Here is a 23,642-nt window from a genome sequence, read left to right as displayed (position 1 = left end):
ATGGCTAAATATATGTTACCCAAATTATTTCAATGCCTATTATCTAAAATGATCAAATGATTTTCATAATGGATACCATTGTGAAAGACTCAGTTTTTTGCTCTTGCCTGTTCTTGCCATTCCTGTTGTGATAACTCAAGGCACACTCATCAGACTCCATGTGAACTGGCTGGAGTGACAGTTGGTGAATCAGCAGTTGGCCAAATGATGAACTAGAGCGTAGTCTGTCATTCACATGTTTCTCTAGTGAGGACTAATCTTATCCCCGGAATGATGTAAACTTTAAACTTTTCTAATGTTATTATCAAGGGTTGAATTGAGCATTCAGGAAATGCTCCACATGCTATAATTTGGTCTTCTGAAAATTAGGTTCCAATCTTTGTGTAATTCATCTTTAAATATTTTGGCAACAAACGAAATGTCTTTTTCAAATCCTTTTCTTTTTCTGCTCTGAAAATCATTTATCGGCCTATATAAACCAGAAATGCTGGCATGATTTGGTCCAAGCATACTATTTCAGTGCTTGTCTCTATGGTGGCATATTCCAATGATCTCAGTAGATTTCCAGGACTTTCCATTAGTGTTCACTTCATCCCTGCAGATGATCCATCAATTTTATTTTCTAATGAGGTACATGCAATGGCACTCTTTCTTATAGTATATGTCTCTAAGAACAGAATTCCTTCTAGCTCAGTGCTCTCATCTTGTGTTACCAAAAATTTAATTTTGAAATGCTTTGGCTAACAAATGAAAATTGAATTTAGTATGGCAATCTATTTAAAGAAAACTCATTATATATTTCTTTTTGCCCCTGTAGCTTAACAAACTGGAAAATTTGAAGTAGCATCATGATCATCATCACCAAAAACAGTAACAGCAGCATAGCCACAATTTACATTAAAATGCCTAAGAGATATTTATGATTTATATTGGACCTAGTCAGTTAGAATCATATCTGTTGACTTCTTGAGAGATGTACTTACAGTGTATTTATTTGTGTATTCTGGGATGTAATAGACTCAAAATTAGTACTGCAGTCTCAGACTACATGGTGTATCTCCTCTCAAAAGCAAAATCATATTTTCTATTTCTACCAGTAAAGATTTATTCATATCTCAATGAAACCTAAAAGATTATTTATAATAAATGGAAACATTATGAAAAAATGCAGTGCAATGTTTGGAATAGAAAGGATCTTATTTGAAATGATATTTTTATTTAAAATACCTTTTTTACAAATTAACGATTTGTGGATTTAATATGCTAAAATTATGTGAAGAGTTTGCCCCATCCAAAATGTAACTCCATCATGTAATAGCATGCACACCCTAACTAAACGTAAAAGAGAGACAGATTTAGGACTTTAATAATATAACATTGCAAAAATAAAAGTTTTTAATAAATGTTAGTAAGACAAGTGAGTTAAAAGAAACAAATGTGTAAACTTATGCAACTATATGCTACTATAAAAATGTGTTTTTACTCATAGTGGCAGCTGTTTATTGATCTTTTAGGACTACCAGATAAATTGCATAGATGATCTTATTTAACTGGATATATATGTATGTATACATATATATGACTGGATCTTGCTGTGTTGCCCAGGCTCGAGTACAGCAGTGTGATCATAACACACCGTAGATCAAACTCCTGGGCTCAAGGGATCCTGCCACCTTATCTTCCTGAGTCCCTATGACTAGGGGTGTGTAATACCACACTGGAATAATTAATTTTTTTTTTTTAATTTCGTAGAAAAAAGACCTTACTATATTGCCCATGCTGGTCTCAAACTCCTGTCCTCATGTGATCCTCCCACCTCAGCCTCCCAAAGTGCTAGGATTACATGCATAAACCACTGTGCTGGCCTTATTTTATGTATTTTTTTTTTTTTTTTTTTTAGAGATAGGGTCTCACTCTGATGTCTAGGCTGGAGTGCAATGATGCAATCATAGCTTACTGTAACCTCAAACTCTTCAGTTGAGGCAATCCTCCTGCCTCAGCCTCCTGCGTAGCTGGGACCACAGACATCTGCCACCACACCCAACTAATCAGTCAAAATATTTTATATTTGGTACTTTAGCTTCATTTTCAAAACTTAAAAGACAGATGTTCAATGATGTTCATAAGGTTCTCTAACTTCTGAGAGGTGGTAAGTGGCTGAGTTTAGATACCAACTACAGTCTTCTGGGTAGATAAAGACTGTACCTTCTGCTAAGCTTGCTCTGCTACATAACTTAAAATCAATCAACTCAAATAATAGGAATCTTATGCAGTGTTTGTTTGTTTTTTGTTTTTGCTTTTTGAGATCACTGTGTCACCCAGGCTGGAGTGCAATGGCACGATCTGGGCTCACTGCAACCTCCGCCTCCAGGGTTCGAGCAATTCTCTGTCTCAGCCTCCCAAGTAGCTGGGATTAGAGGCGCTTGCCACCACGCCTGGCTAATTTTTTGCATTTTTAGTAGAGACGGAGTTTCATCATCTTGGCCAGGCTGGTCTTCAACTTCTGAGCTCGGGATCCACCTGCCTCAGCTTCCCAAAGTGCTGGGATTACAGGCGTGAGCCACAGTGCCTGGCATTTTGTTTAATTTTTAATATCAGCTTTCCTAGTATATATGCTTGTGAAATAACTATGGGTTGGCAGGGAAACAGAGATCAATATTGTCTTCAAATGAGAGCAGATAGGTAGGATAGTCCATCTGCAAATTATTTTCTAAAATTAGATTATAATAAATAAAAATCAGAAATAAAAACTTAGTCCAAACTTAAAATTTTAGTCCAGTGGACAAGTTTCAACAAGTTTCAACAATTTTAAGTCCAAACTTAAAATTTTAGTCCAGTGGACCAGTTCAGCCTCGACTTTAGAAAGGAAGTGACTATTTTAGAAAATCTCTTCATTATCATCATTGTCATTCAGATTACAAGGAAAGAGCCAATTGATCAAATAAATGGAATGAAAAAGTTAATTTATATACTTTTACACAACCCAAGTATTAAATCAAACACTTAAAAATGCTTTTCATAGAGAATAAGGTGTTCGCAGGGCAAACTAAACAAGCGATTTAAAAACAGCTTGATATATCTCTTTTGATAAGTATTCTGGGTATTCTTTTGAATGTGATCTTTGTTTAATCCTAATAGTTGTTATATGGTAAGCCAGAGTTCTGAAATGTTGTGTACTTGTTTTTTTTTTTTTCTCTCTTTTTAAAAAATTTCAACTTTTATTTTAGATAAAATATGCATATGCAGATTTGTTACGTGGGTATACCGCACCCAGGAAGTGAGCATAACACCTGTTATGTAGCTTTTCCACCCATGCCCCCTCCCCACTTCTCCCCCCAGTAGTCTGCAGTGTCGGTTGTTCCCATGTGTATGTTCCTGTGGCTTAATGTTCAGCTCCCACTAACATGTGAGAACACAGAGTATTTGATTTTCTGTTCCTGCGTTAATTCACTTAGGATTATGGCTTCCAGGTCCATCCATGTTGCTGCAAAAGGCGTGATTGCATTCCTTTTTATTGCTGTGCAATATTCCATAGTGTGTATGTGTATTTTTTTAATCCAGTCCACTGTTGATGGGCACCTAGTTTGAGTTGTGGTCTTTGCTATTGTGAATAGTGCTGTGGTGATGGTCTTTTGGGTTTAATGATCTGAATACCCAGAGGTGGTATTTCTGGGTCAAAATGTTCCCTTTTTTCCACAGCCTTGTCAGTATCTGTTGTTTTTTGACTTTCTGTTAATAGCCATTCTGACTGGTGTGAGTTGATATTTATTTCACTGTGATTTTGATTTGTATTTCTCTGACGATCATGAGCATTTTTTCCTATTTGTTGACCACTTGTATGTGCTTTTTAAAGAAGTGTCTGTTCATGACGTTTTCCCATTTTAAAAATCAGGTTATTTGTTTCTTGCTTGTTGATTTAAGTTCCTTCCAGATTCTGGATATTAGACATTTGTTGGATGCATAGTTTATAGATATTTTCCCCCATTCTTTTTTTTTTTTTTTAATTTTCCCCCATTCTGTAGATTGGCTGTTTACTCTGTTGATAGTTTCTTTGCTGTCGACAAGCAATTTCATTTAATTACGTTCCACTTGTCCATTTTTGTCTTAGTTGCAATTGCTTTTGGGGACTTAGCCAAAAATTCTTTGCGAAGGCTGATGTTGAAAAGGATATTTCCTAGGTTTTCTTCTAGGGGTTTTATAGTTTGAGGTCTTATGCTTAAATCTTCATTGCATCCTGCATTAATTTTGGTATATGGTGAAAGGTAAAGGTACAGTTTTATTCTTGTGCATATGGCTAGCCGGTTATCCCAGCACCATTTATTGAATAGAAAGTCCTTTCTCCATTGCTTGTTTTTGTCAGCCTTTGTAATGGTTGTAGCTGCATGGCTTTATTTATTATTAATGAATTTTCTGTTCCATTCTATGGTCTGTGTGTATATTTTTATACCACTACCATGCTGTTGTGGTTACTGTAGCCTTGTAAGTATAGTTTGAAGTCAGAGAATGATGCTGCTGGCTTTGTTCTTTTTTGCTTAGGATTTCTTTGGCTATTTGGGCTTGTTTTTAGTTCCATATGAATTTCAGAATAGTTTTCTGTAATTCTGTGAATAATGACATTGGCAGTTTTATATGAATAGTGTTGAATGTATACATTGTTTTGGGCAGTATGGCTATTTTAACAATTGATTTTTCCTTTCGATGAGCATGGAATGTTTTTCCATTTATTTGGGTTGTCTCTGATTTCTTTCAGCAGTGTTTTGCAGTCTCCTTGTAGACATCTTTCTCCTCCTTGGTTAGCTGTATTCCTCAGTATTTCATATTTTTTGTGTGTGTGGCTATTATAAATGGAATTGGGTTCTTAATTTGACTAACAGCCTGGACATTATTGGTGTATAGAAATGCTACTGACTTTCATACAGTGCTTTTGTATCTTGAACCTTTCTAAAATCATTTATAGCTCTAGTAGCCTTTTGATGGAGTCTTTAGAGTTTTTGAAATATGGAATAATATTGTCAGCAAAGAGATAGTTTGACTTCCTGTCTTTCTATTTGGATACCTTTTATTTCTTTGTCTTGCCTGATTACTCTGGCTAGGAATTCCAGTACTATGTTGAATAGGAGAGGTGAGAGTGGGCTTCTTATGTTGTTCAGGTTCTCAAGGATAATGGTCCTAGCTTTTGCCCATTCAGTAATTTTATTGGCTGTGGGTTTGTCACTGGTGGCTCTTATTATTTTGAAGTTTGTTGCTTTGATGCCTAGTCTCTTAAAGGGATGTTCGATTTCATCAAAAACTTTTTGTGCATCTATTGAGATGATCGTATGGTTTTTTTCTTTTAGTTGTGTTTATGTGGTGAATCACACTTGTTGATTTGCATATGTTGAACCAACCTTGCCTCCCAGGAATAAAGCTTACTTAATTGTGGTGAATTATCTTTTTGATGTGCTAGATTTGGTTTGCTAGTGTTTTGATGAGGATATTTGCATCTATGTTCATCAGGGATATTGGCCTGATTTTTTTTTTTTTTTTTTTGTCATGTCTCTGCCAGATTTTGGTGTTAGGGTAATGCTGTCTTCCTAGAATAAATTATGAAGAAGTGCCTCCTCCTCAATTTTTTGGAATTGTTTCAGTAGGATCAGTACCAGTTCTTTTTTAAATGTCTAGTAGAATTCGGCTGTGAATCCATCTGGTCCAGGGCTTTTTTTGGTTGCTGAGTTTTTATTACTGATTCATTTTTAGAGCTTGTTATTGGTTTATTCACAATATCTTCCTGATTCAATCTTGGAAGATTGTGTTTTTTCTTGGAATTTATCCATTTCCTCTAGATTTTCTAATTTGTGTGCGTAGAGTTGTTTATACTATTGTCTAGGAGATCTTTTGTATTTCTTTAGGAACAGTTGTAATGTCATCTCTGTCATTTCTGATTTTATTTATTTGAATCCTCCTTTTTTCTCTCTGTTAATCTGGCTAGGAGTCTATTAATCTTGTTTATTTGCTTTGAAGAACCAGCTCTTGGTTTCTTTGATCTTTTGCATGAATATTTTCACTCAATTTTATTAAGTTCTTCTCTAATTATAGTTATTTCTCATCTTCTGCTAGTTTTCGGATTGGTTTTATTTTATTTTTTTCTAGCTCCATTAGGTTCAAAGTTTTATTGTTAATTTGAGATCTTTCTAACAACTTCTTTATGAAGATGTTGAGGGCCATAAATGCTCCTCTTAATACTGCATTAACTGCATTCCAGAGATTTTGATAAACTGTGTCGCTGTTTTCTTTAATTTCAAAGATTTTTAAAGTTTCTGCTTTAATTTTGGTGTTCACCCAGAAGTTATTCAGGATTATGTTGTTTAACTTCTATATATTTGCGTTATTTTGAGAGATCTTGACATTGATTTCTATTTATATTGCACTATTGTCTGAGGGTTTGCTTTGTGTGCCTTCATTTTTTAAAATTTATTGAGACTTGCTCAATATGATGAAGCATGTTGTCAATCTTAGAATATATTCTGTGTGCAGATGAGAAGAATGTATATTCTGCAGTTGTTGGGTGATGTGTTCTGTAGATGCCTGTTTGGTCCAGTTGGTCAAGTGTCATGTTTAAATCTATAGTTTCTTTGTTAGTCTTCTACCTTGATTATGTAATGCTGTCAGTGGGTTATTGAATTCTCCAACTATTATTCTGTGATTGTGTAAGTCTTTTAAGTCTTTTCATAGGACAAGAATTTATTTTATGAGTCTTGGTGCTCCAGTGTTGGGTGCATATATGTTTAGAATTGTTAAGTCTTCTTGTTGAATTATACCCTTTATTGTGTAATGTGTTTCATTGTCCTTCTACATCTTTATTGGCTTAAAGTCTATTTTATCTTATATAAAAATAGTGACTTCTTCTCTTTTTCTTTTCTGTTTGCATGGTAGAGCTTTCTCAACCCTTTACTTTAAGCCTATAAGTGTCATTACATATGAGGTGGGTCTCTTGAAGAAAACAGATAGTTGGGTCTTGTCTTTCCATTCAGTTTGCCACTGTACATCTTTTAAATGGAATGTTTGGCCGCACTTAATTCAAGGTTAGTATTGATATGTATGATTTTGACCCTGTTAGCTGGTTGTGCAGTTGCTTTAAAGTGCCTGTGAGCTATGTGCTTAGGTGTGTTTTGTGGTGGCAGGTGTTTTTTTGATTCCATGTTTAGCACTCTCTAAGGACCTGTTGTAAGGCTGGTTTCTTTGAAACAAATTCCCTCAGTGTTTGCTTATCGGAAAAGGATTTTTTTTCTCCTTCACTTAGGAAGCTTAGTTTGGTAGGATATGAAATTTTTGATTGGAATTCCTTTTCTAACAATGCTGAAAATAGGCCCTCAATCTATTCTGGTTTATAAGGTTTCTGCTGAGAAGTTTGCTACTAGCCTCATAAGGTTCCCTCTGGATGTGACTTGACCTTCTCTCTGGTTGACTTTAAGATTTTTTCATTTGCATTGACCTTGATGAATATAATGACTATGTTCCTTGAGGATGGTGGTCTTACATTGTATTTACCTGTGGTTTTCTGTATTTATTTGCATGTCAACTTCTCTAGTGAGGTTAGTGAAATTTTAATGGACTACATCCTCAAATATATTTCCCAAGTTGCTTATTCTCTCTCAGGAATACAAAAGAGTCTTGGATTTTGTCTCTTTATATAATCCCATATTTCCTGGAGGTTTTGTTCACGTCTTAAATCTTCTTTTTCTTTTCTTTCCTTCCTTCCTTCCTTCCTTCCTTCCTTCCTTCCTTCCTTCCTTCCTTCCTTCCTTCCTTCCTTCCTTCCTTCCTTCCTTCCTTCCTTCCTTCCTTCCTTCCTTCCTTCTTTCTTTCTTTCTTTCTTTCTTTCTTTCTTTCTTTCTTTCTTTCTTTCTTTCTTTCTTTCTTTCTTTCTTTCTTTCTTTCTTTCTTTTCTTTCTTTCTTTTTGTCTGTGTTGATTCAAAGAGCCAGCCTTCAAGCTCTGAGATTATTTCCTCAGCTTAGTCTTTTCTGTTTTTAATACATCTAATTGCATTATGAAATTCTGGTAGTGAATTTTTCTAGAATTTCAGTTTTTTTTTTTTTTCTTAAAATGGCTGTTTCTCTGGGATTATTTTACTGGATTTCTTGAATTCACTGGATTGGGTTTCAATATTCTCCTGAATCTTGATGAGTGTCCTTGCCATCCAGATTCTGATTTCTATGTCTGTCATTTCAGTCATTTCAGACTGGTTAAAAACCATTGTTGGGGAGTGAGTGGACTCATTTGGAAGTAAGGGGACATACTGGCCTTATGAATTAGCAGAGTTCTTGTGCTGATTCTTTCTCATTTTGAAGGGTTGGTGTTCATTTAACTTATGATATAAGCTGAGTATAGTCACTTGGCTTCATTTCTGGATGGTTTCTGAGGGCAAGGGCTCTGCATAGGATCTTGATATATGGGTGAATTGTTGTGCTTGGTTTCACAGGCATATATATTATTAGCAGGATAATTTTGTTTTTGTAGTTTTGACTGTGATCCAGTAGATGGTACTTAAGACTAATGGCTTATAGGTAGACTAATACCCAACTATACCACTTTATGTATTTCATTCAGTTTGCAGACGTGCTTTGTGGTTGAGGGGAGCTACATTACTCCCTCACCAGGTCTGCTCATGGCCCATGGGGGCGCCCCCTTCAATCACTGGCACCATGTCCACATTTCTTTTGTTAGGTGCTCTGGGCCATGGGGCTCCCTTAGGGAAAGGCTGCAGCAGGGAGATATGCCAGTCTTTCTGGAATGGTTCTTCAGAAGGAAACTCACCCAACTTCCACCCTGGCCTAAGAACCAGTGCATCTCACCCATTGCAGTGCTTTTAAGATGGGGACTCCTTCCCTGCTCAGGTGCAGGCTACAGAGCTTGGCTCATTCTCGCCAGATTTGTGCTGCATCCCTGGGGGCATCCCATGGCTCAGGGTTGGGTTCTGGCTGTGCTGAGGGATCTGATGTGCTCTTGGGTTACCAGGAAAGTACTCATGTGGAACAATGCACTCAGGCTGAACTGCAGAGGCTGCACTATGCACTTGTTTCTGCAGAACAGTTAGGCATGGACCCTATGGGGTCCAGTGGGCAGGAGGGGCCAGTGGGCAGGAGGTCTTATGGAATAGATGTGCTGTAGTTCCTCAGGGAAACCAGCCCTGCTTTTTCTTAGCTCGGAGGTCAGCTAAGACCAGTGCCTCCTGGAGGTGCATGGAGATCCCTGGGGCGTGGGTATCTATGGCTGCTCTCTGCTGGAGCTGCCCAGTGAACAAAAGCTCCCAGGCTCCATGTTGTCTGAAGGCTTGTCTCTGCCTGCTCCCTGGGAAGATCCTCTAGATAACTCATAAGTCCATGGGTGATGTGGGGTCCTCTGTAGCAAGGATCCCAGAGGTTCATGACAAATGTGAATCATCCTTCACTCACTTCTTTCCCAGGAACCATTCAGGATCAGGAGCTAGCCCTAGCATTCAGGTACCCTGCATGGGGTTCCCAGCTTCCTCTCTGTTCAGTCTCAGCTTCAGCATCACCTCTTCATTGAGTCTAGGCATTTTCTCTCTGAAGACATTCCTGAATTATGGTGGTTTACTTGATAATTTGGTCTCTCCGAGTGGGAGCAGTGCCTCCTGGCTGCATCTAATCAGCCATCTTGTTCCCCCTTCCCCATGTTCTGCACTTCTAAAGATGTCTAAAATGATCAACATTGTCGAATAAATTGAGCAATAATGCAATATAAGTATTTTGTAAAAGTGGAGAAAAGTGTAGAATGTGTTATACATTAATTTGAGTAATACAATAATATCAGATTCAATTTGTAGCTAATTATTTTGGTAATATTTAATATGACCACAGATAAGAGAAATAGCGCAATGATAATACTTTATTATTTCTTAGTATAATAATATTTTAGACTTGTGGTTTGTTCTCTCCTCTCTTTTAGTATATATATGGATATATAGATAGATACAGATATTTTATTTTGTGTTGCCAAAATAATCAGTCTTCTTAACTTATTTTTTCCCCATATTCTTACATTTCACCTAACAGACTTGCACTTCTTTAAATTTGCATTTCCTTCTTATTCTTTTTTAGTCATTCCCCAATTTGCTCTTCTTCTATTTTTAACATATTTGATTTCTTTTTTTAAATTCTGGCAATTATTTTTTTAAAAATCTGAATACAAATCTCTTTGTCCTCTGATATTTTCCACTATTCAGTCTGTAAGAACTACTCACTTCCACCATATTAGAGCTGAACTACTCCAATGTCCCTATTCTCAACCTGGTGTCTGTAAGGCCAGTGAACAATAGCAAATTTAAAACATCTTTCCAGAACACACATCGGGACCAAGAATGTGCATCTTAAAATGTATAGTACAAAAAATTATGACATATAGATATGAATAGAGTGAGTATTGAAGGTGATCAGCGATCAGATTGTTTTTGTGTGTGTTATGTATGAGTGTGTGTGTGGGTACGTGCATGTGCATGTGTGCCATTTTAATTTTAATTTAACAAGGAATCAATTAAAATTGGTGGGTGGAGGCTGGTTATTCATTCAAAGTGTATCAAGACAGAGACAAGTAAATATATATATAGTGAAAGATAAAACATCTATCTATGTAGATGTAGGAATGCAAAGAAACAGTATGAAAACACAAATGGCAAATCAACTTCCTTAACTTCCTTAATGTTTATAGCCTACATCATTCTGCTTGTGAGTTTTAAATTTCATCATTGATTTAATGAAAGGCAAAGAAGAAACTACAAGACAGGGTTAGAAAGCAGACCACACTAGGGATTCAGAAACTATGAACTATGGACTATCTGAACCAAGTTAGGAGATTTGGTGGAAGATATTTTTATCTACAGGGGGATGGTGAAAGATGCTTAATGAATCTGAAATCTGTGACCAAAGGCTCTTTGCCAGCTCTTTTCCAGCTTGTTCTAGACCAGACAAAGAACTTCATTTAAAGCACAGCATGAGAAATGATTCTGATGAAAGGATTTGTTAAATGCTATTACAGAAGTCAAGTACAACGTCCTCAAAGTCATTAATCATAGAATTTAGATTTACTCATTCATGGTTGTGTCTGCTTAGTCCTCCTTGTAACTTAGGTTTATTCCATTTTAGTGATTTTATGTGGTTTGCTTTAGAAAAAATTGCCTTAATGATCCAACTGGACCAAAATAATATGATCATCTTTAAAAGCCATTAAAATGACTTTCAAAATCTAAAAGTGAGTGAATCGGTGATCATGAGGACATTCAAATATGGCATCTCGGGCCTCATCAAATCCATTCAAATATGACATATTTTTCTCTAAAACAGTAATATTTAGGCCAAAATGGTTCAAGCTATTTTGATCATTTTTTTTTTATCTGCTCTGGGACCCTAGCCCAATGTCTTACTGAGTAAAAATCAATTGCTAGTAATTATACTAAATTAAGTACACAATATTGGAAATCAGAAAACAACCTGATCCTTGAGCCAATCTTCAATACACTTATGGTGCTGAGTCTTACTTTCCTTAGCTGTAAAATAAGAGGATTGGACTAGATTCCTACAAGTGGTTGCTCCCATGTTAAATGCTTTAATCCTAGGAATCTTCTGTATTTAAAAATCCAGAAGAGCTGTATTAAAGGATAGTGTGACAATGTGAATATGGACGTTGTAGAGAGTTTTAGACAAGTCTTAAATGTTTACAATATAGTCATCCTGCTACATAAAAGTTTGTCTCCCAGAGGATATTTCTAAATCATTGTTTGGCCTGCCTTGGCTCTGGGATAGACCAAATAAGCATCATGCATGAATTGTGCATGCATGTAAAGCACACAGAAACATGTTATTAGAAAGTAGTCTTTAACCTAAATAGAAAATCAGTTAAGTAGCATTTTAAATTATCTTATAGCCTGATGAAAATTCAATTAGAACATGACACAGAAACATTTAGGAAATGAAGAAGTTTTCTAAGTGCCTTAAAAAAGGAAAGAGAGATGGACTCTTCCTATGTTCAAGAAGTAATTGGGAGAGTTATGCGAATTGGAAGAGGCCTCAGATGTGAAATGAACTAGGCTTCATGTAAATGAAAGGTATAATGATGCCTAAAACACGTACAAATCAGATAACACCTTCCTGAAGTACTTAGGCCAGGGGAAAGAAGGAGAAGAGAGAAGATAGTGTTCAAAATTTTTGCTTAGATTTTGATTGGAAGGTGAAATATCAACTGGGCTAACTTTCTTGCTAGACTGGGCACCTAGCAAAAGGGATCCCATGAATAGGCAAAAAGAAGTAAAGAACATGCACGTCAACTGTTTGTGTATGACGTGGTCTCAAGTTAGCTATTGATATACAAGAGTGTTTGTCTTTGAGATGTTTTTCCCCAGTAATAGTACCTAGATTGCTAGACTGGGCACCTAGCAAAAGGGATCCCATGAAATAGGCAAAAAGAAGTAAAGAACATGCACGTCAACTGTTTGTGTATGACGTGCTCTCAAGTTAGCTATTGATATACAAGAGTGTTTGTCTTTGAGATGTTTTTCCCCAGTAATAGTACCTAGATTGCTAGACTGGGCACCTAGCAAAAGGGATCCCATGAATAGGCAAAAAGAAGTAAAGAACATGCACATCAACTGTTTGTGTATGACGTGGTCTCAAGTTAGCTATTGATATACAAGAGTGTTTGTCTTTGAGATGCTTTTCCCCAGTAATAGTACCTAGATTGCTAGACTGGGCACCTAGCAAAAGGGATCCCATGAAATAGGCAAAAAGAAGTAAAGAACATGCACATCAACTGTTTGTGTATGACGTGGTCTCAAGTTAGCTATTGATATACAAGAGTGTTTGTCTTTGAGATGTTTTTCCCCAGTAATAGTACCTAGATTGCTAGACTGGGCACCTAGCAAAAGGGATCCCATGAATAGGCAAAAAGAAGTAAAGAACATGCACATCAACTATTTGTATATGACGTGCTCTCAAGATAGCTATTGATATACTAGAGTGTTTGTCTTTGAGATGTTTTTCCCCAGTAATAATACCTAGATTGCTTAAAGAAATTACCAATACACTTAAAATCTTACAAATTCACTAGATGAGTAGAATAGAATGAAAGACCAATGAATCATGCTTTTAATGAATTTATTTCAACTTTGTCATCATTTTCTACTTCACATTTCTTTTTTCCACATATATTTTATAGCAAAAACACACAATTTTTCCATGTGGGTGAGAATTTGAGTTAGAGCCACAATATTATTGTTGAAGTATGTTTAGTTTCAAAGTGTTTCCAATAAAATGACTCTGGTAGTATGTTACAACATTGTGAAAGAAGAAGAATAATGATCATTAAAAACAGATTAATGAAGAAAACCAGAAGCCACAAAGAAGTCTTTCCAAGAGAGCATTTCCAACATTGTATTTAAGGATGAATATATTCTTATATTTCCTTATATGGAGAATAATATATATGACATGCTGGAAGAAGAATAAAATAACTAAAGAAAGAGAGAGAGAGAGAACAAACCAAACACAGAATGTAATTATTCTTGTTACTGTTCAAATTATTATGATGGGAGTTTCCCAATAATATTTAACAAGCACAAGCTTCAGACTTCATCACATCTGGGTTCAAAACCTGAGCCCTAGGAGCTTGGTCAAAAGCCTCAATCTCTGTGAGTCTGTTTGCTCATCTGTAATATGTGGATGGCAGTTCTGAATTTGCATTACAATTAAGTGAACTCACAAAACCAAATCAGTTCCCCTTAAGTGAGAAAAAGTGGCAAACTTTGTTGTTACTCTTTTAATATTTATTATAAATATTTTTACTTATTACCTTTTTCAATATCTATAATTAGAAAATAAAAACTATTTCCATTTCAAAGCATTCACTAACAGCTCTGTGAGCTTATAAAATGCTTCCTTGAGTTTCTTTTGGTTTGGTAAACATTTGTTTTTAACCTTCATGGAGATTGCTCTGGTTTTCAATATGATAAAGTGTAGGTCTCTATTTTAAACATCTTTTCTGAGAAGATATGTAGTTATGTGATTTGCAAAATGCACAGCTTGTAGGTCTTGTAACTTTAAAATATTTCCCTTCTACTCTCTGCCTGCAGCCCTTCATGTCTTGGTCACCAGTTGAGTACAAACTCTCTCGTTTTAAAATGTTATCTATGTAAATTCGTCTGCCACAGCTGGACAAGATGCATTCAAGAGTTTTTCTGTTTCCTGTGTGGTGAAGCAGCTTTCCCCTAACGACTATTTCCCATCAGTACCACAAAGACCTACCTTCTTAACCACTGTTTCAACGGTTTCTTACCACTTCCACCTTTCTATAGAACGTTTCATTTGGAAGGAGGGTCACAAATACTTGTTCACTGGGCTGTTCAGACTGATAACATCTCTTGGGACTTGAACATTGATGCACAATTCTCATCTGGAAAAAAAAATTCAACTGTCAAACATTGGCAAATAATACCAGAAATGAAAACAAACTCTCTTCTGTCTCAGTGTCACCATAAAATAATTTGTTTTGCTCTCTTAGAAAATAAAATTCTTTACCTTTTTTCTAAAAATCAAAGTGAAAACATTTCCTTATTTATCTCTTTTGCTTACTTACAAAAATTTTAATATATTTGGATTCTAAGCATGTGTTTTACTGATAAATGCATTAAAATTTTAGTACAACTCTAGACCTAAGAATAGAAAATCAAATGAGATTGACAAACATGGTAACATAGGCTTATTCTTTAAATAAGGAATGAGAGAATTCTAGTACTTTATTCTAATAAAATAATGTCAAGACTTTTCTTTACATGTTCAAGATTTTTCATCTAAAAAAAGACCCATGTTAATTATTAACTGCAGAAACAAATTACAAGTGTTATGTTTACCTTTCTTATACAGAAATAATAATATAGTCTTCAAAAATCACAGTTATTTTACCTGCTCATTTGTAAAATACTAAATGTATTTGAATTATTTTTCATAAATTAAGGAATTATAAAAGTTTAACTGTCATTTGTACATTATATCTTGATCTTTTCATTCATTTTTATTTTCTGGATTTATGGTCTTTGTTCTTATGGTTTTCATTCTATTGTATGCTTCCAAGATATTTTCAAATAGAGTTTTACCTGAGGGATGCTAGATTAGAACATTTTCTAGTTCAAAATATTTGATGATTCAAAATTATGTTATGGCTCAATATTACCCCTACCCTCAATAAGCACACACCGATAAGCAACGACGTGTGTGAAATAAAAATGACAAGAAAGTGTGGCTGTGCCATAGCAAAAGGCAGAACTGAGAGCTAATGTTTATTACTTCTCTAAGCACCAGAAAGTGTGTACTAAAGAATACTAGGTTTTTAGACTATGAATAGGTGCTCCACATACAACTACAGACATGCCAATATCTACTGGGGTAAGTTGGATAATTTCTTGCTGAAATAAAGTTAAGTTGGTATCTTTACACAGGTCTTCTCATAGACTTTGATGTGTTAACACTCTGAACGTCCCAGAGGAGGATATGGTGCAGATCTCTTGAAGCACCTCCTAAAACTATGAAACACCCTTCGGCCATATTAATATGTAAAACAAATATTGGCAAATTATTGATTAAGAATCTGCTTATGCTGTTTTTCTGTACATTTAAGTAACCACAAATTGTGTTTTTTCTTTCACAATATATCACTTCCTTTCCATTCTCAGTGTCCCCACCCTAGTTTGGGCTTTTACCTCTCTCTGCCCACCTCTAGTTTCTTTTCTTGTTCCATCCTATGAATTTCATCATATTAATCTTCTTAATGCAGCTCTAACAAGATCACAAATTTCTTTGAATATTTGCCACAGCTTCCTTTATGAAGAGTAAAAATCTTTAACAATGTAATCTGATATGCAGGGGTATCTATAATGCAATCCCAACCAACTTTCTAACTTTTTTTTTCAAATGACAGTATTTCTTGGCCCACTTGTTTGATGAATTGACCTGGTCACCAGTCATGTCAGAAATTTCTTTTCTCTGATCTTTTGATCACATTAGTCCTTTGTCTGGAATATGCTCAACCAGCTTGTTCCTATTGAGATCCAGTGTAGTCCATTCCTTGGTTCAAATTGAAATGAAATTTCCAGCATGGAACTCTCAGATCCTTCCAACAGGACACAGCCTTTCCCTCATCTGAAACTGCATAAAAGTTTCTTAGAAAACTTTTGAGGTATATATCACATCTGTGTGTAGTTGCCTCAGTTGCCTGTCTAAAGTGTAAAATGATTTGAGATAGGAGATAGAACATCGGGGAGATTTCTGCTAGGAAGTCCATAGCTTTAGGCAGTGGTCAGTTTATATAAGAAGCTGGTGCAGGGGCAATCATCTGATGAGTTTATTATTCTGATAAAGTAAACACTAAAACAGTTCAGAATCACTTCTTTAAGAGAACAGCTATAAGACACTCATATTATCTTCAGCAAACCAGCTATTATTTTATCTTTTATACGTTATTGAATACACTAAATTTAGAGTGTATTTTTCTAATATTTTATATACCTTCATATTTGCTTTTATTCTTTGAACAGAAGATAGAAAAAAAATTCCTAGTCCAAAAGAGTACATCTTCTTTTCCTGCTTTTACTAGTGCTATTGCAGTCCTTCAAGACCCTGAACCATGCTAGCCCCAGATTGGTGTGTTAACCTTAAAGACGGCTCCTAGGAAATGCTTGAGTGTATCACATCTAAAAATCTCTATTTATGAACATTTGACATTATTGTGATTTTAAAATTTCCCTAAGACCAAAATAAACTAAAACATTTTAAGTAGAAAATAAATAAATACATATAAATAATTTCACATTAAAGCAATTAAGAAAGTTTCTCCCTAAGACAGCACTAAATTTCAGGGCAACTATGGAGCCCTACCAGGACTGAAAGACCATCTTACATCTAGGATAATCTGGTCATTAGAGTTGTGGAGGGGAACTCACAGACACGAATCAATATTTCTAATCTGTAATACTTTATGCTGTAGACCAAATCTTTACAACAATTCTGTTCTCTTCCAAAGAGCAGGTGGGACACAGATCCTGAGTTATACTTGAGGAACCTTCAGCAAGAGCATTACGATAGATTCCCAACAACTAGAATCCTTTCTTGGAATTCATAATGAAAAGAAAAGAAAATACCTGCTTTTAAACCTTTCTCTCAGCTTTTACCTTAGGTTCATAATAGACGTGATGTTAATGGAACTAATGGGTCCATATCCAAGGTTCTTCTCCCATCCTTAATTCAAAGCAATTTTGATAAAAGTAAAGGTGAGTTAGCTATATGGATTTGAGCTCATATAAGTGAACGCTGACTTCAGAGCTACAATTTACATGTAGTAAGGCTTTATTACTTCTGGTCTATCTACTGTCATGTAACTGACAGGTGGTAGGTTAATGTATGTAGAACACACACGCGTGTATTTGATATACTTCCTGCTAATGCGCATGCAGATTATTTAGACATCTGGAATCAATTTAACAATTGTGTGAACTTTACGTAAATAGCCATTATCCGACTTAATGATTTTAGTGGTTGCAGTTGCCAGGGTTGTCAGTGGTCCTGGCATAGGAAATTTGAATTGAAGAAGATTACTTCCCTTTGGGCTCTTTCACTAGAAGAGCAGTTTGAATCAAAGAGAAAAATACCTGCTCAAACTCATTATCAAAACTGGATAATGGTAAATGGCAGCCTGTGGGAAATCTAAAGACAATTTAATTTATTTCTCTAATGAAGGGAACAGCATTATTATTTAAAATTAGTCCCTTATCTTACTTATACCTATTCTCTAGGCAAATATTTTAGAATTTAATTCATTTCCTTTTAAATTTATACTATTTGTCACTCACTATTGCTGCCCTGAGTGACTTGTACAATATAAATGATTTGGAGGTAAAACCAAGGAATGATATGGTTTAGGCAGGCTTCTAATTTGATAAAAATAATCCTTTGATGTCTAAAATTTTTTTTATGCTATGCTGACCAAATCGAGTGTGGGAAAATATTGCCTCTTTATTTATCCCTAATCAATTACAGAAAGTTATCAAACAGGCTTGACTATTTCATTTTTGGACAATTAAATGTCACTTAATCTCTACGTTTTTTAAAGATAGCCGAGAAGAAAAAGAACAGTGCTAAAAATAAGTGAGTTAAAATTCAGATGGAATTTTGATTTTAAATAATGAATAAACATTAATTTTAAAATTTAGAAAGTCCAAATAATTTAGGGGGAAGATAACATTGAGTCTCAACAAATGATATTTTACTCAGCCAGCAAGAGCAACTATAAATGTAGAAATTGTAAATATCATTAGACTTCTGCAAGGATAATCATTAAGCAGAAATCTACCGATTACTAAACAATTTATTCCACTTGGGTCCTATAAAAATTTATCCAAATTGTGGATTTTTAAAAAAATTTCTGATCCAGTTATACTACCCTATTACATAACAACAAATTTCTTGCTTAAAGATAAAGGTAACACCAAGAAAAGACCTCTAACTTTACAAATTATTTAAATATTATTATTTAATGACCTTCTTTTTTCATGCAAAATTATTTTCTTAATTATATCTTTAGATAACGTTCTCCCAGAATGAACTCCTAGTATTGTTTATGCCATCTTTCAAAATAGAAATCCAAATTATAGCCTTCTTTTGCTATTTCTCAAATACAGCTATCAGCTTTCAAACAAATTGTTGCCTAGGATTCTCAGTCTACCAAACTATGAGATACATGGGGCCGGGAGTGGTGGATCACAGTTGTAATTCAGGTAGTTTGGGAGGCAGAGGTGGGAGGTTCACTTGAGCCCAAAGTTCGAGAGCAGCCTGGGCAACATAGTCAGATTCCTGTCTCTACAAAAAACTTAAAAACATAATTGCATATGGTGGTGTGCAGCCATAGTCCCAGCTACTAAAGAGGCTGAAGCAGAATGATTGCTTGAGTCCAGGAGTTCAAGGTGGCAGTAAGCTGTGATCACACCGCTACACTCCAGCCTGGACAACAGAGTGAGATCCCATCTCTATTTTAGAGAGAGAGAGAGAGAGAGAGAATTTTATGCATATATAAACTATTGAAACCTAATGGAGAAAAGGAATAAGCAAGGAATACATCATTTTTTAAGTCCTTAGTAGTCTCTCACTAAACGTGTTAGTTCATTGTTTGGAACCAACTTTGGTGCAAATCCTCCCTTTAATTTTAGATCCCAGTCTTTAATATTTTCTTAAAGCATATGCCACAACATACTACCAAAATTAGAATGCATAACAACAGTTAAGAACAAATAAATTTCAATTTAAAATAGTGTAAAATAATGTATTATCCTAGGTCTTATTTTAATTCTAATGTATTTGATGTAGCTATTGTATTAGATGAAATGGACTAAAAGAATATAAAGTGATATATTCATCTATACGTGATAGCATAGATTCATTTTTAGGCTCTAGCAAGTAGCTTAACAAAGCTACTACTTTTGTTGCAATAATTAATATTTTAAAATGAGAAAGTCTTTGTTGCCTAAGTTGACATATACTTCATACCTAATGCGCAAGTAACATGCAGCATTGCTCAGAATTAGCCTTTCTACATATAAAGTAAAAATAACGACTGATATTAGTGAATGTTACCTATGTGGCAGTCAATTTATATATTTGATAATTTATCATTTAGAGAAAAACCGAGGCTAGAAGAAACTAGCTTGAATATAGGTCAGACTTTTTACATTAGACTCAACCCTGCTTGCTCCATGTATTTAGATGACAAATTGAGCAAAAGGAGGAGGCTTCTCTCAGATGAAGGTGGTAGCCAAGGGGCTCTTGCCACCCACAGTGCTGAGAAGATCAATACATGGCACTCATAGACCCATTTGCAGTGAACCAGCAGGGAATGTGGTCTACAGTACATTAATCTCTATTCTTCAACACAGTAGTCACATTTTAGACATTTGTCAGAGAGTTCAACCATAAAATGACCCACTTGAGATATCTAACACTTCAAAGATGTAGTCTAAAAATGGACCTATTTCTCATTTTGAAATTATCAAAGCTTTAGTCCTGTTTTAAGACTGAGCTTTCATTCATTTAATTTCTTTTCAGGCCCACTCTGAAGCACAGTGCTGAACCTAAGAACGCTTTCAATCTAGATATGTAATGGGCATTCCTTCAACACATTAATCCTGGATTTATTTATAGTGCTTCTGCTATGTGCCAGGCATGGCTTTAAAGTTGTAGAAGAAAATAAAGCAAGTCCCTGACCTCAGGAAGCTACATTCCAGTGACAGACACCTGTTTCTCTTTCCATGTAGGTACTTGATTTTCTCTAATAAACCAATAAGCATGATGAAGCACACATAACAGAACAATATTACAAAATATTAAGCAGGCTTCGCTACCCACCCATCCTATCTACCCCTGCAACACACACATATTTTCTTTCAAACCAGTGATGCTCCCCTTCCCCACTCCGTTGATACTACAGGGCTTGAGACTTCCATTGCTCCAAGGGAGAGGTATTATGACAGAGCCAGAAAATCATGATGTCAGAAAACTACTGGCTTTATGAAAACATGAATGTCCAAGGTTTAAGAGAGAAGAGCTGGAAAAGTGCAAAGCATTTTCCTCTGCTCTAAATGGAGATGAGATTAAAATTTTAAAAAAGGATAAAAGAAAAACCACCTCTGAAAACTTGGAGAGAAAGAGAATGGGAAAAGAAAACAAGAAAGTCAGACTCAGGTGAGGGTCTCTTGGAAGAGCTGAGGCATCAGCTCCAGGAGATGAATGGTAGAATGCCGGGAGAGAGCTAAGGAATTGAAAGCAGAAAAGACCTTGCCATCTTCTGAAAGGGAAGAGATATATGAGAAAAGTTTTAGATAATCCTGAACCATGGTAATAGTTGACATGAAGTGTATGCATACTGAATCCAGATGAAACCTGATCCAGCTCCCTGGTCTCTCATTTTGCAGAGTGCACATTTTGCAGAGCATGTCAAAATGACTTCGGCCTTTTAAAGGGTGAGAAATGTAGGGAGAGAGAAATTAGGCTGAGCAAACAGAGAATGTGTGGACTGATGGCGACTTGGACAACTCCGTGGAAGCAGAAAGGGCCAGCAGAGAGTGATACACCCTGTGGTCACCAACAGACATTTGGTGTCCAAGGACTCAGTGTTCTCTCACCCATCTCTCAACAACTTTAGGACTCAATATCCCTAAATTAGATGCATTCAAGGGAGAAGAGGTTTAAGGAAAATCTGAAATGACTGCGTTTAAACCTTTATTTCCTAAACTTACTCAAAATTGGTGACTATTGCATCTTCTAATATGAATCACATAAGGTCTTTAAAGAGAGATTTGTTTGAATTATATAAAAATTTAAAAATTATATTTTTATACCTACATGCTCCATTAGATATATTGTGCATGTTACAAATATAAAGCAGGGGGCACTGCATATAATATTATCATTGAAGTTGAAGTTTAGATGACAGAGTCAAAAGGCATTCATCAATATTTATGCTTTGCTTTTCAAATGAACTCAACTATCCTCTTATTTCACTGACAAAAATCAGTGTGAGTTATTAGTCTTATTTCAACATGATAGCATTGAAAATATTGGCTTCCTGCATGGTTCATAATAATACTTTCAATTTCAATTTCAATACTTCATTTAGGAAAAGGTGGATAAAAACTTTTCTTATGTCAACTCATTAGTCTTTGAGAGTTTTAATTAATAAAATATTTCCAACTAATATTTTTATAAAAGATCTAAAATGATTCTCCTTGTGAACAAAGGACACTTAAGGAAAATACGATAAAATTCCCACTTTATTTTTAGTGTCCTTTTTGATCTACTTACTAACATCATGTAGAAATAAGATATTACTTATTAATAAAATAAATTATGCTTTGAAATAAAATTCTTTCACAGATTTAGCACAGGCCTGTGACTATAATGGGGTAACTCATAAATCTCTAGACACCCAGGCAGGGTTAACTGAGAAACATTCAAACAAAATTTCTGCCACAGATTGCTTATACAACCAAACAGTGGAAAGAATAAAAGTGCTTCTGGGGTTTATATCTTTTGGCTCAATGGGTAACATATTTAGGTACTAAACAAAGAAATGCAATTCTTTGTGGTTTTTGAAAAAAAAAGGCACTGGATCATTTTAGATTAACAAAAGCAAAGAGGATTAATGCTGTTTTTAATCAGAAAGAAAATTCAGCTTTACCAGACTCTCTTTATTACAGAAAATTCAGACCACTTCAGACAGAACCAAACATGATTACAAATAAATCACTCCTTTTCTTCATGGCTGTTTACTAATGTGTTGTATCAAACAAATAAACATACACACATAAATTAAATGCTTACTTCCTCTAGGTGAAAAAATCTCAATGTCAGTTTTAACAAATATTCTATTTCTGTCATGATTTCCAGATTTTCACTCAGATAGTCCTATGATTAATGTTCTTTAGTTTGTGAAGGTGCTGCCCAGCACTGGATAGGCCATTAAAGAAGTGCTCTGATCATTGCAGAACAAAATGCAACAAAAGCCTGTCTCAATCTGAATGCCTCCTGTCCACTGATGCAATTTAAGACCGAATTAGCTTTTTATGAAGTCAAATCACATTTTAGAGATGTATTATTGCCAAAAAACCAGTGTCTCTTTCACATGTCTGCCTTGTCCATCCTGCACTAATGCAAACAATTTCTGTTTGTTTGTTTTGGACTAGATATAGGACTCCACATTGATAAGCATAGTTTTTATTATCTATTCAGAATTCAGCAAATTAAAAATCAATTTGGAGGCATAATATGGAGGCTATCTAAGGATAGTACTGAGTGAGAAGAACCAAGGCATAGTCACATAACACTGGAAAAATGAGCCAGAATTCAATCGTGGCTCTGTTACAAGCAAGCTCAGTGGCCCTATGTCAATCATTTCACCTCTCTGGGCATTGGTTTCCTCATCTATACAATCAGTTGTTTGAAACTGTGTGATCCTAGCTTCAGTATAATTCTAAGATGGTATTCTTCTCTAAGTTTCATCTTATTAGTTTTGTACCATGACTAATGTCTCCACCCAGATCTCGTCTTGAATTGTACTCCCACAATTCCCACATGTTATGGGAAGGACCCAGTGAGAGATAATTTGAATTATGTGGGCAATTTCCCCCATACTGTTCTCTTTGTAGTGAGTAAGTCTTATGAGATACAATGGTTTTATCAGGGGTTTCCTCTCTTACATCATTGTCATTTCCTCTTGCCACCACCATGTAAGAAGTGCCTTTCACCTCCCACCATGATTCTGAGGCCTCCCCAGTCATATGGAACTGTAAGTCCATTTAAACCTCTTTTCCTTCCCAGTCTCGGGTATGTATTTATCAGCAGCATGAAAACAGACTAATAAAGTAAATTGGTACCCGTCATGGGGTGTTGCTGAAAAGATACCCAAAAATGTGGAAGCAACTTTGGAACTGGGTAACAGGCAGAGGTTGGAACAGTTTGGAGGGCTCAGAAGAAGACAGAAATATGTGGGAAAGTTTGGAACTTCCTAGAGACTTGTTGAATGGCTTTGACCAAAAGCCTGATAGCGATATAGACAATA

General features: G+C 35.5%; 1 long non-coding RNA gene across 1 annotated transcript in view; it reads right to left on the bottom strand.

Annotated features, from left to right (window-relative positions):
- The window catches only part of LOC115897383, a 57,437-nt gene that overhangs the window by 19,210 nt on the left and 14,585 nt on the right, over window positions 1–23,642 (bottom strand). The window contains exon 2 of the long non-coding RNA XR_004057165.1: window positions 14,322–14,438. This is a non-coding gene — a long non-coding RNA (uncharacterized LOC115897383). The remainder of the gene's footprint in view (window positions 1–14,321; window positions 14,439–23,642) is intronic.

This window comes from Rhinopithecus roxellana, chromosome 1 (assembly GCF_007565055.1).
Source record: "Rhinopithecus roxellana isolate Shanxi Qingling chromosome 1, ASM756505v1, whole genome shotgun sequence".
Classification (NCBI taxonomy): domain Eukaryota; kingdom Metazoa; phylum Chordata; class Mammalia; order Primates; family Cercopithecidae; genus Rhinopithecus; species Rhinopithecus roxellana.
Note: the sequence above shows the minus strand (reverse complement) of the source record. Positions and strands in the feature narration are given on the sequence as shown.